This window comes from Tupaia chinensis, unplaced genomic scaffold, assembly GCF_000334495.1.
Source record: "Tupaia chinensis unplaced genomic scaffold, TupChi_1.0 Scaffold000281_1, whole genome shotgun sequence".
Classification (NCBI taxonomy): domain Eukaryota; kingdom Metazoa; phylum Chordata; class Mammalia; order Scandentia; family Tupaiidae; genus Tupaia; species Tupaia belangeri.
In genome coordinates, this window is record NW_006159764.1 from 2,216,260 (window position 1) to 2,229,691 (window position 13,432).

The 13,432-nt window shown below is 36.9% G+C and overlaps 1 protein-coding gene across 5 annotated transcripts in view; it reads left to right on the forward strand.

The window, feature by feature from the left end:
• The window catches only part of PDCD10 (programmed cell death 10), a 48,128-nt gene that overhangs the window by 1,243 nt on the left and 33,453 nt on the right, over positions 1 to 13,432 (forward strand). For 2 of the 5 annotated variants that reach the window (XM_027772553.1, XM_027772551.1), the window contains one exon: positions 10,440 to 10,564. The exons of the other annotated variants lie outside the window; for them this stretch is intronic. The gene's annotated coding sequence lies outside the window, so the exon portion shown is untranslated. The remainder of the gene's footprint in view (positions 1 to 10,439; positions 10,565 to 13,432) is intronic. 5 annotated transcript variants of the gene reach the window in all.

A 13,432-nucleotide genomic window follows, 5' to 3' on the forward strand; every position in this document is an offset into this window, starting at 1 on the left:
CTTTCCCCTTCCTACCTTAGAACTGTTTTTACTTTCATTTTGTTAAACTGAGAACAGTGAGACTGGGATTCTTTCGCAAAACTTATAATTTTTTTCAAGTAATACAGCATCAAGGGGAATTTAGTGTATTCATTACTAGAAAAGAAGGTATATTGCATTTCTCAGCGGTAACATTCTTTTTCTTAGAGACATTTGTATACATTTTTCATTATTTTCTTGACTTCGGGGTGTGCCTGTGTGTGTGTGTGTGTGTGCGCGCGTGTGTGTGTAGATAATAAAATCAGGCACTTGCATATGTTATATTTTAGCATCATCTGTGACTTTTAGTTTATTCTTATCTTACATTTTAGAATGAAAAAAAACAGGATGCTTATATTTTATATTGAGCGGAAGGCAGTCTTAGTCTTTATAATTGTTACGAATACTATCACATAGTTTTAATAGAATTGTAGACATATTTTCATTTTTGTCAGTATTTCTTTGTGATAAATTTATATCCATGAGTGTGTTTACTTGTATTCAGCAGGTAATCAATCTTCATTGTCATATAAGCTGACCATCTGTTGGAGTTTGATTTTCTGCTGCGAACAACTAAATTGCATACTGGGTAATTTATAAAGAATGGAGGTTTATTTAGCTCACAGTTTTGGAGCTCCAAGGTCAAGGACTTCTCTCTGGTGGAGGTATTCTGGTTGATGAGGACTGTGCAGAGTCCCAGATGTGCAGGCCAGAGTCGAGAACTTTTGTGTGTCTACCCCAGCTGTTACTCCTTTTCCTGTAAACCCGATAGGAGTCAGTCATGGGGGTCCTACCCTAATGACTTTATATAATTCTTCTCATCTCCCAAGGACCCCATGTCTCCTAATAACATAACTGGATTAAGTTTCTAGATGCTGAATACTGTTAAAATGACTTACCAAATTTTAATACCTGAATTGTATGTGCGTGTGTGTGTGTGTGTGTGTGGGGGTGGCACATTCAGACCATAACATCATGAAAATATGCTGAATTTTGAATGTATTTTTCAGTTATTAATATCAATAGTATGTTTAACTTTTGAATTCAAAAATTGTTCCTAGGATCAGCAGTATTACGTTCCCCTGTGCTTGATAGTGTTCCAGCTAGAATGATCTAGAAATTTACACGACTTTTAAAATAGAAGGAGAGGTATGATACTATAGAATTGACTAAAATCTGGGATAATGTAGCGCCGTGAGTAATGTAGTGCTCAGGCAAGGAAGAACAAACTAAACGAATGGAAATTATGTGGGAATAACAAGCGCTGTGCTAGAGTAGAAGGGTGCAGTAGTTTTAAGTAGACCAGACACTGAACATGAGTCAGCGATGGTAAAGCAGAAATGTTCAAGTATTTTCTAAATGGAAGTATAGGCCTTTGCCTTTTGTTGGGGGAAATGTGAAATGAGTTCCGACCTTTGGCACACAGCTAAATGGTTATAGAAAGAGCTTTTAAAATTTGTGTGTCTACCCCAGCTGTTACTCCTTTTCCTGTAAACCCGATAGGAGTCAGTCATGGGGGTCCTACCCTAATGACTTTATATAATTCTTCTCATCTCCCAAGGACCCCATGTCTCCTAATAACATAACTGGATTAAGTTTCTAGATGCTGAATACTGTTAAAATGACTTACCAAATTTTAATACCTGAATTGTATGTGCGTGTGTGTGTGTGTGTGTGTGGGGGTGGCACATTCAGACCATAACATCATGAAAATATGCTGAATTTTGAATGTATTTTTCAGTTATTAATATCAATAGTATGTTTAACTTTTGAATTCAAAAATTGTTCCTAGGATCAGCAGTATTACGTTCCCCTGTGCTTGATAGTGTTCCAGCTAGAATGATCTAGAAATTTACACGACTTTTAAAATAGAAGGAGAGGTATGATACTATAGAATTGACTAAAATCTGGGATAATGTAGCGCCGTGAGTAATGTAGTGCTCAGGCAAGGAAGAACAAACTAAACGAATGGAAATTATGTGGGAATAACAAGCACTGTGCTAGAGTAGAAGGGTGCAGTAGTTTTAAGTAGACCAGACACTGAACATGAGTCAGCGATGGTAAAGCAGAAATGTTCAAGTATTTTCTAAATGGAAGTATAGGCCTTTGCCTTTTGTTGGGGGAAATGTGAAATGAGTTCCGACCTTTGGCACACAGCTAAATGGTTATAGAAAGAGCTTTTAAAATAAGTAAAATTTATATAATGTACTTGTTTGATGTAAATTTTTGCCCTAGATTTAGTTCTACCACAAACTTCTCTTTATCGCTCAGGCCCTGTAATGGACTTACTGTTTTGCTATTTCACCAGTGGGAGTAATGTTACTATTATATTTACCATCGTTCAGTCACATGCAGGAGTACCTTATCATTTTTGATCTCTGCACATTGAATAACTGAGAGTTCACAGAGGGGTGTGTACGGTTGTATGTTTATAATAGTTTACAGCTCACACGTATCCACATGGTCCACTCTAAGCTTTGCAAGAGCCTTGTGTCAGGTTATGGACATCATCTGCTATAGGACTTGGGATGTCGTCCATACATACATCTATTTCTTTCTGTTATGGATGTAAGGTCTGTAAGAGCAGGAGTTGTATAGTATTTACCATGCTATCTCTAGTTAGAATTACTGAGTACCTGTTTACAAAGAGAACAAAGACATTCAGATTGTTTAAGTGACTTGTTCAAGGTCATGACACTTGTAATTGGTGAGACCAAATCATAATGCAGGTCTTTTGCAGATCTTTACGTTTGTGGGATAAAAATTTAGCTTCCTGTGATTATTATTTAATTTAATTTTATTTTGTGTTGATCATTATTTAGTTACTTACTGTTAATTATTTTAATGAAAAATACTTATGACTTAAATGTTCAAATACTGTTATTATTACCCTCTTTTTAAAAATAATTAATTAATTAATTAATTTTCATTTGACCAGAGAGGGACAAAATGAGAGAGAGAGAGACAGAGAGAGAGAGAGGAAAAGTAAGAAAGCAAGCTGCCAAGTCCAGGACTTGAACCACAGTCGGCCATGTGAGAGTTCAGCACCCTTAACCACCACGCCACCTGCTGGCCCTGTTTTACCCTCTTTTTAACACGAGCTATCTTCTCTCTTCTATCCAGCTCTCTGTCTTTAAACCCAGCCATTTTCATCTACCTTGCCTTTCAGTTAAGTTTCTTTGTACATGTTCCATCCTCCTGCCTGGACTGCTCCCCCTACTGTTTCCAAAACCTGACCAGTGCCTATTTAATTTTCAGGCCTCAGTTTAAGTGTCAGTCAGCATCAAGGGGGCCTTCCCTGACTTTCTTTGATTCTTCCTTCTCAAAACCAGAGTAGGTCCCTTCTGTATACCTCCTATTCTCTGTTATCCTTTTGGGCATCGTCACAATCAGAGCTTATTTGATAAATGTCTGTCCTTACTCCACTGGAAGCTACCTGAGCAGCACCCTCTCTTTTGATATGTTATCTTTCTTCATTGCATCATAGTGCCTGGCAGAAAGTAAATATTCAGTACATATTTGCTGAATGAGTGAATGAGTACATTTCATGCACAGTGCCTCCAGCACTCTGCTAGGGTCAGAAATACTGAAATGAATAAAACAGATATACTTCCCACCCTCAAGGAGAGGTGAAGAACTTTTCAGTGAACTAAAGCATAGAAAATTTAGGTTAGATACAAAGGAGTCATTGACAGAAGTTTAATATTAATTCGAGAAATATGCTTGTTCTTCTGTTGAGGTACCTAAAATCAGGATAGGTGGTTTTCTTTGTGGAAATGAGAAAGGAGTTATTTTCAGTTATTGGAAAATTTCTGTACAACAGATCATTGGGGACCTGATCACTGTCTGCTTTTTGGCAGCAACACTCTCCAGGGAGAGAGACAGGGAAAGTGAGAACTCACCCCCAGAGGAGATGGCCATACTGCTATCTCATCTCCTCCATTCTCCTCTCGTGATTTTGGGTACACATGCACATGTTCCTCGTGTGATTTTCAAACTATCAGCTCTGAACTTGAACTTCACAGCTGCCATGTGGGAGCCAGCCACCTCAACCTCCATGCTCCTTGGCTAGCTCTCCTGAAACTTAATTTTTAATGGATTCTATTCTAGCTTTAGCCCATTTTGTCCTCAATACAACTATTTTATGTAGGTGGTATTAACACTGTTTTATAGCTGGGGACACAAAGGAAATAAGTAAATTTGCTTATTAAACTCAGAGAAGTTCAAGTAAATTTCTAGTTATTAGGGAGTAGAGTCTAGTGCCAAGGTTTGAATCTGGATCTGTGTCCATGCGTTTTCTTTTTTCTTTGGTTTGTTTTTCACTGCACTCTGCTTGTGAAATTTGCTTTTGATTTCATTTGCTTTAGAGAAGGTGACTTTGTAAAATGGAGTACTTATTTCAGGGGAGTTTATGTTTTTTTGAATTCTGGAAAATGTTCATGTTTCAGTGGGTCTTAAGATAATAACATATATTTTAACAGAGACACTTATTATAAGAGGAAAAAGATCATCACTCTAAAATACAAACTAAATTTGAGGCATAAATTGTCTTAGATTTTGGTCTTGAAAACAAATTCTTTGTCTTCACAGTACCATGTTAATGGTATAGAATCAATTCAACAGTACAGTATGAGCTGCTGTAGCCTTATTTGCTACACAAGAGTTATATACTCTGATTTACTCTCACACAAGACACTGTCAAAAATGCTGATATTTAGCTATAAAATTGAGTAATGCTTCCAGTTTTTATTATTAACTATAAGTCTATAAGTCTTTGCCAAGTCTTAAAACTTTTTAAGTCACTTCATTTAGTATTTGTCATTTGAATCTTGAGTAAAAATTTCATAATTTACCTGGCATAACTAATATGACGCAGTGGATAAAACTGAAGTGACTTCTTATGTGCTGTTGGATTATTAAAATTATTGTGGTAGATAATGTTGCTGAGAATTTTAAGCCAGTATTGTAATTTTTTTTGTCTGTAATGTAAATATTAAAAGTGAGTTAGAAAGGGACTAACAGTTGGCATAATGGATATGTTGCTGGGCTCCCGTGTAGCCAACTGGGTTTGAGTCCCAGATATGGTGGCTTAAACTCAACGTCAGGTGTGTGTGCGTGCGTGCCCAAGGTCCCGAGAGGAGAATGGAGAAGGGATTGCGGCATGGCCATCCCCGCTGGGGGGGTGATTTCTCGCTTTCTGTCGCTCTGTCTTTCTGGTGAGCTCACACACCCTATAGCAAAAACCTCTCCAAAAAAAGAAAAAAGAAAAAAAAAGGTGATTTAGAAGTTAAATCATGATTATATGTAGTATTGCATTCAAAATGTTATAGTAAGTTGCAGTTTTAGAGTTTTATGTTTTAGGGATAGTTGTACACAAAAATACACACATATATAATATAAAAATGAAAGGACCTTTATTTCAGCAGTTGGAAATATTTTATTTGTTGAAAGGCAAACACTGTGGTTTAGTGGTTCGTTTTTATGTGTATGAGGATGGAGATTGCAGTGTTCTCATTTAAGTAACAAAATGTAAATGTGTCTTGGACATATATATGCGAGGGAAGAAGATAGAAAGAACCTTGTGGGGCATTTAATCTTACACTTTTGGTATGGTTAACACAAAAGTGTTATGAACCTGTTCAGTCTCATTTCTCTGTGGCTTCCTAGGATCAAGCATTACCTATAGAGTTAAAACAAAGAAGAAAGAGGATTTTATTAGCAAGCTTGTGAATTATTTGATAACAGCAGTGGAACATATTACATGGTAGTCACTACCATTTACTTAGTTCAGTCCCTTAGAAATAAATTTGCCAGAGCTAAATTTCAATTGTATATTAAATGTCCTTTGGTTTATAGAATTATTAATTATTTATTTAAATGTCCTTTGGTTTATTTATTGAGTATATGTGTTATTATTTGTGAAATTGCCTTAAATCTACTTTGGAGTGAGCTGAAATCTGATACAATAGCCAACATTTAAGAGCAGTAACTAAGTGCCAGGCCTCATGCTCAGCATGTTTCATGGTTTAATGTAGTCCTTACAACAACACTACAAGGTAGAGACACTATTATTCCCAGTTATAAACGAGGAAACTGAAGTACAGAGAGGTAAATGAACTTGTTCCAGGTCACTGCTTGGAATTAGAATCTGAATCCAGGATGGCTCAGTCAAGAGACCATGCTTTTAAAAATTTGCAGTAAAAATGTTAATAGTGCTTGAATTCCACTGGAAAGCAGTTAGCATTAGAGCTGCATTTTTAGAGAAGCTGTGTCTTAGATACTGAGATCAGTGTGGTAAACAGAAATTATTTAACATTTAAACTTACTTTTAAATACCTTTGGGAAGCTAGCAGGTGTCATGTAGATTAAGGTGCTACATCCCACATGGCCAGTTTCAGTGTTCAAGTCCCAGACTTGGTGGCTTGAGAGTCACTCCAGGCATATGTGTGTGTGCATGCCCAAAATCCTTAGTGGAGAGTGAGGGAGAAGGGGTTGCAGTGTGCCTCTCTCCCCTGGGCTGGGTGTGATTTCTTATTTTCTCTCTCTCTCTGGTAAGTGCACATGCCCTATAACAAAAACTAAAGAAAAAAAGAAAGAAAAGCGAAAACCTATGAGGAAGTTAACACATTGGAACTTCAACACAGCCAATTTTTGCTCTAGCATCAGAAGAGATCACTTACATTGGGTATTAGGTAAAGTACTTGACCATTTACTTAGAAACCCTGTTGGGGAAAAATATGTATAATACAAGAATCACAATCAGTATCAGAATGCTCATTGTGAGAGGCACTCTGGCTCCAAGTCTGGGGGAGGGAATAACAGTTCCCTGGCTTTCACCTCATCCATCCTGGGGCTTATGCACATAGAATGGGATTCGATCACCTAAGTATTTCTTGAACTTGCGTAGGGTAGGTATAAAATGATGCAGGTGTGCTCCCTGGAGGGTTAGGCGATGTGGCAGCCCTATCATGTCACTGAATTTCTTTAGTGTTTCTCTTCCTTCAAGACTGCACACTGTCAAGGGCACGTACTGTGTCATACTTTACATTATCACGGATTTCACTAATACTGTTGGTGACCTAGACTGAGTATGGAATTCTGTGCTAGAAATGGGAACTAGAGAAGTGGGTAGTTCTCTTTAGGGAGCTTATACTTCAGTAGATGGAAAGGGAAGGGGATAGAAAGACCATTGTGTGGGCTTTTAGCCTTCCTGATATATTAAGTACTTCTACATTCATCAATTTGTTTGAAAATTTTGGGTCAGACTTGATTGGAAAGGGAAGAAAAATTAGTTTTTCTAACTTGTCATCTGGTCCCTGACACTGAAGCTTATCCTCTTGCCTTTTTCATCCATCCTGTCTTACTTCAGTATGAACTAGAATGCAGCAGAGATCCGGAGATAAGGAATGACAAAACCCTAAGATGTTCAGTTGTCTTCAGACTTAGATTTGGGTTACTGCAAGAAAAGCCAGATGCAGGTGTTAAATGAGTCAGACCTGACCTCAGGTGGCAGCAGCTCCCTGTACCAGTTCAGGATGTTGGAAAGCTTTTTCAATTTAATCCCAAAGGGTTCTGAATAATGGTGTGGCCTTTTATTTAAAACTATACATACTTAACTGGACCAGCAGATGGCGTAATGGTTATGTTACTGGACTCTCACGTCGTCGGACCCTGTGGCTTAAAACTCAAGTCTGTCTCTTGTACATGTGTGTGTGTGCCTAAAATTCCAAGAGGAGAATGGAAGAGAAGGGATTATGTATGGCCACTTGCCCAGGGGGTGATTTCTTGCTTTCTGTCTCTCTGTCTTTTTATGTTTGTCTGGCGAGCGCATGTGCCCGTAGCAAAAATCTCTCTCCAAAGAAAAAGTATGTACACTTTATGAATGCCTTTGTCCATCTTAGAATTGGCATTGATGTAATATTGTCAAAATTTGAGCTTTCTGAGGTTCTACTTTATTTTTGTTGTGTTTCCTTTAAAAATGAGTTACATTCTTGTAGAATGAAGGTTATGGAGGAACTATAAATACAGTGCAAACAGTTACCATTCTGTTGCCTCATTTCTGCTTGTGACTAATAGCGTTTTTATATGAGATAAATTGGGAGCTAAAGGTGAAGTTATGTGGCATCATCCAGATAGAACCTTGGCCTCATTAGCATCTCGTGTTAAATGGATGAGCCAGAGGTAATATGTTATCTGGGGCTAATCATTTTATCAACATTTGAGTGCCTTGTGGCAAAGCTTTGGGTGCAAAGAAATCTTACGAGGTAAAGAAAATACATCTTGCATATTGTTGTGACCTTAGGCAATTAGGAGAAATTAAGTTAAATAGTAGGTGTCTAAGACTTGAAAGTGATGGAGAGCTAGTAGACTTGACCCAGAGTAATACAGATGCCTTAAATTGCACTTTTAAGTATAGACAGCGTAAGAACACTAAAGCCTTTAGTTTAATTTCTAGGGGATTCTAATATTAACAGTCTGATACTTTATTGGTGAAATTAAAATAAGAGATCACAAATACTAATTAAAAGGAAAATGGGAAGACATGTATCTCAAACAGTAAATGGTTACTTAGGCATTATTTGATTTGTGAACCATTAGCTCAAGAACTTCATGAACAAAAAATGAAAATAGTCCAGGTGACACATTTCTTTCTTGCTTTCCAATGAGTTTTCATTTAAATACTGTTCAGACCAGGGTTTAACAAAAATTTAGTCATTGGTATAGGACAAAAAAAGTAAGGATTGTCTCAACTAAAGAGATGAGCATTTCCCTTGAACTAGTTTCAATATCTAAGAAGCCATATCGTAAAAATATGCTATTTTTGTTATTGTTCCCATTTCCCATCAGCTAATTCACAGATAATGAGCTCTTTGATTCTGCTGTCAGCTTTTGATTATCCTGTCTAGATTATCCCCTTTTATGAATTATCTTGAGAAAGTCTTTGATCACATCTTGATTTCACTGTGCTACTCAGTCTGCTTCTGGGCCACAGCTTTCTTTATTAAGTCGACCTATGAACATTAAGCGAACATCAGCTTGACAAATAGTTTTAAAATTCATCTAATGACAAAATTATTTTATGAACATCTCTAAACTAAGTAATTTGCTTCAGATGATATAAGTAACTTTCTTCTGGTGACCCAAATAACTTATTTATGTCTTCATTTTGACAAGTAGGGAAGAAAAGATTTTTAAAATATGCTATGTAAGTGGCCTTTATGACATTCTGATAACGGCATTAGATTGTCATTTTTTATACAGGGACAGAACCAAAAGGCAAAATTAATGGAGCACTAACTTTCCATGTCGTGTAAATCAGAAAAATTTCATCTTCTAGGCGTCTGGTTTGCCTCACCCTAGTTGTAGCCCTGATGCCATGTCAGGTTCATAAAGTTTTGGATAAATATCAATAACAATATGAAATGAATGCTATTGGGTATCAGTTACTATCATAAATATATTCTTAGCATTTAGTATTCTTAACCTCTCTGAGTTATTTCAGTCAGTATTTTCATTAATTTCTCACTGAGTTCAGAAACAGATTAACTGAAATGATACCACCCAGCTAAGCAAAAATTCAAAGCCAGGTCTTTCTGTTTCAAATCTGAGCCTTTTCTCCCATTTTAAACTGTTTCTGTGTAGAAAGACTTAATTACTCCTGTCCATTGTATAGAGTCTGCATTAAGAACCAGTACTCCTGAAATATGTAAGTGCATACACTGAACATGCTGCAGTCACCTTTACGGTGATGCAGAGATCTCAGCAGCTCCAAATTGAGGAGCTACACACTTGTCCTGCTGAGTACCCTAATACAGCCAGCCATTGGGTCAGGGTCACATTCCCACTTCAGTCTCTAGACAATTCTGCATGGATTGGGGTTCCTGACTGCATGCTGATGGAACCATGGATGACACAGAGGGCAGGTCAGGTTAATCTAAAAGTAGTTCAGTTTAGCAAACTGACTCGTCCAGTATTACAGGCTATAGTAGCGTAGCAGGATTTTTAGTTAAAATGTATTCCACCATTGTTTTGATTTTAATGTGAATTTCCATACACTTTTGAATTAGATAATATATTGTGGTTGTTTTGGCTTTAAAGTTGCAAGGTCTTAACATTTAAGTTTGTTAAATGCTTTAGTGTGTGTGACCAAAGTAAGGATAAATTTACTGGTAAGTGATTGAGATTTCGAACAGAGTTATGGAAAAATGTGAGTGCAGGTGTCTTCTGTCTTCCCTTTACTAGTATGGCCACTCGCTCTGGTTTCTCATGACACCTGTTCTTAATGCTCGTATGGTGGTCATTGCAGAGCAGTGGTTTTCTAGTTGTGGAGAGGGAGGGATGTACAGGGTGGAGGGGCTGGCAAACTGTTGCTGCTTAACACAGTTACTTGATCAGTTTAATTTGTTTTATCTCATGTATAGGTTCCATATATTAAAAGATTTTACTTTTTTGGGAGGGAAGAGGAGTCATGCTGTGTAAAGAGGTTCCAAGTCACTTATCTGCCTCCATTTATCTGGCTTCAAAGAGTCATTGATTCCTCTGGCTGGTGAGTGGTGGGGGAGGCCTGACTTACAGAGAGATTTGATCTTGTCAACCATGATTAGACTGAACATGCATTTTTCTGTGCTTTATCATAAAAGCTAATATTGAGTAATACCTTGTGCTGTGCACTAAACACTTCATTCGTATTAAACTCTTTATTTGTATTAATACACTGACTCTTTACAATGACCATAAGAGATGATAATTTCCTAGATGAGGAAACTGTATTCACCTCTGTAGTAACTGTTTTCAGTGGTGCTGGTATAATTGAGCCTTCTATTCTTTTTTTTTAAAGAATGATTTTATTTAACTTCATTTACTTTTTTTCAGTTTGGCCAGAGAGGGACAGAGTTAGAGAGAGAAAGAGATAGAAAGTGAGAAAGCAAGCCTCCAGGTCCTGAACACGAACCTGGGTTGTTCATGTGGAAGTCCAGCACCCTTAACTGCCATGCCACCTGCCTGCCCTGAGCCATCTATCCTTATTTTCATTTAGGTAACATTATGGATTTTGAAGTCTTTCTGAGAACCTCAAGCCTTTATAGAAAAATAAATTGTGTGCGTGCAGTGACTGATTTGTAAAAGTGTATGTTTTGAACCAAGTAGAACCGGGTCTGCTCACAGTTAAGGACCACCTATCTGTAACAGACATGCTGAGACTAACAATGAATGATAAAGTGAATGGTGTTTGGTTTAGAGTTTTCACATTTGGGCATTTTTTTCCCCATCATAGATCATTGTGCTGTAATTTGCTGTTACCTGTTTTCGAAGATACTTGAATTTAACTCGAGAATGTTGTTTTAGTTAGAACTTCTTTTACTTAACAGCTCAGCAAACACTTGTTTTGTTCTTCATGTTCATAGAGATATTGAAGATAATATCTTTTTGAGACGCTTTTAACTAGTATATAGGATCAGATACCTGAAAATGGTAGCTTAAGAGGGGGTACCTTTCCAAATTTCAGTAGGTTAGACTTTCCAGTACAGTGAAACTTCATTGTGAAATGTTTACTTTGTTTGGATAGTTGTTTTAAAATGTAGAAATATAATGCTTAGTAACTTAAACTCATTTAAAATAGAACTTTTATGGTTTGGTTTAGAAGTTAGCTTCATCTTCGTGTATGTGCGCGCGCACTGTTTTTTAGACAGTCTTGGCTGTGTTGTGATTGCCCTGCCTCGACCTCCTCAATAGCTTGGACTATAGGGTGTGCACCGATATACCAAGCTTTTAGGGTGGGTGAGACTCAAACCCAGGCTTTCCAGGTGGCCTCAAGCCTGTGGAGCAGAAGTGTCCAGTTTGTGCTACTGTGTCTGGGCCACCTCATCTTTTGTTTTAACTGCAGCTTTTTCAGTTATACAGCTTAGTTGACCATTTTAAAGAAGAAACTAAAGCATAAAGAGGTGAAGTGACTAGCTGAGAGACAAGTTGGGTTGTAAATGACAACACCAGAATTTGAGTATGCATTTTCAGACCCTAATTCTTAAGTATTTTCCTTACCTCTCTATGCACAATTATTTTATTCAGTATTTTGAAAAAGCCTAGGACAAATTTTTGTGCACACACAATGCAGTGCCAAAACAAGAACTGTGTACTATACTTGTCATTAATTAGATTGTTTCTAGATGTTCTTAAGTAGAATTTGTGCTTAATTAATAGTAGAGCTTATTCATGGTGGCTAGGTTCCAGTAAGTAATCTTATTAAAAAACAAAACAAAAACAAAAAACCAAACTAGAAATGTAAGTATACGAATTAATAGAAAACACAATTTTCAGGGGAAGGAGAGAGATGCAGGTATATTCTAAAGACATCAAACCATTGTCACTTAGTAGGTTCACCTATTTATCCTGTTCCTCTGCCTCCTTTTTTCTTAGTTCCCGCTTCTAAATTGTTTGTCTCTTATTTGGAAGTGGCTATAGCATTTCTACTTGAGAGCCCAAAAAAGATATGTAGGTCATGATAGCAAATACCAGCTATGTCAATGGCCCAAATTGTGATGCATACATTTTTTTGTTATAAATCCAGTTTCTCTCAAATCCAGAAAGGTGTGAGCCTTCGTGGTAGATTAGAGAGAGAAAGTAAGAATTGTCAGTTATAAAACCCAACAAATGCTACCTCATGTTCATGATCTAATGAGAGGTTTTCTTTTCCTTTTTTTTTTTTTTTAAATTCCCCATGAAATTACTTTTGAACCTATAGTGGGTACTAATAATGAAATTTTAATTGTCACTGAATTTTAGAGTACCATGCCCTTAAGATGATATGATTTTACACTCTTTGTTTCTAAGGGAGAAATAAGACTAGTGACTATGTGAGACTACTATAAGGCCAGAACCCTGTTTTCAGGTGCTTAGTCAGCCTCAATTTTACCTGTATCCCTGAGAGTGGCCTTAGCTAGTTTTTTCTGTCCTTTTAGCCACTGTTTTTTCCGTAACAATGATTCACAACCTTTTCTCTTCATGAGGATCATCTGGATTATCTGCTAAAAATATAGATGATGCTTCCTCTGATTGAGTAGTCTTGGGAATGAATATGTATTTTAATAGGCACCAAAGTCATTGCTATGGCTTAGGTCTTCCAACATTTGGAAACTGAAACACTTGTGCCCCCTTTCTCATGAAGTTTCACTTTCTGCTAAAGGCTAGATAATTTTTTTGATCTTGTCGATATAAAACAAGATTAATTTGTATTGAGGATTCTTGACTGATAGAAACATTTTTAAACATTAAATTTACACCACGCATGTTCCCATGATCTAAAAGATATTCTAGCTGTCCTAATAAAAATTAGATGTTAGAATTTGTAATATCTGACTGTTTTATCTTTAGTTTTATTTGGCTTTTATGTAAATTCCTGTTGGGACTCTGTTTTATTTGC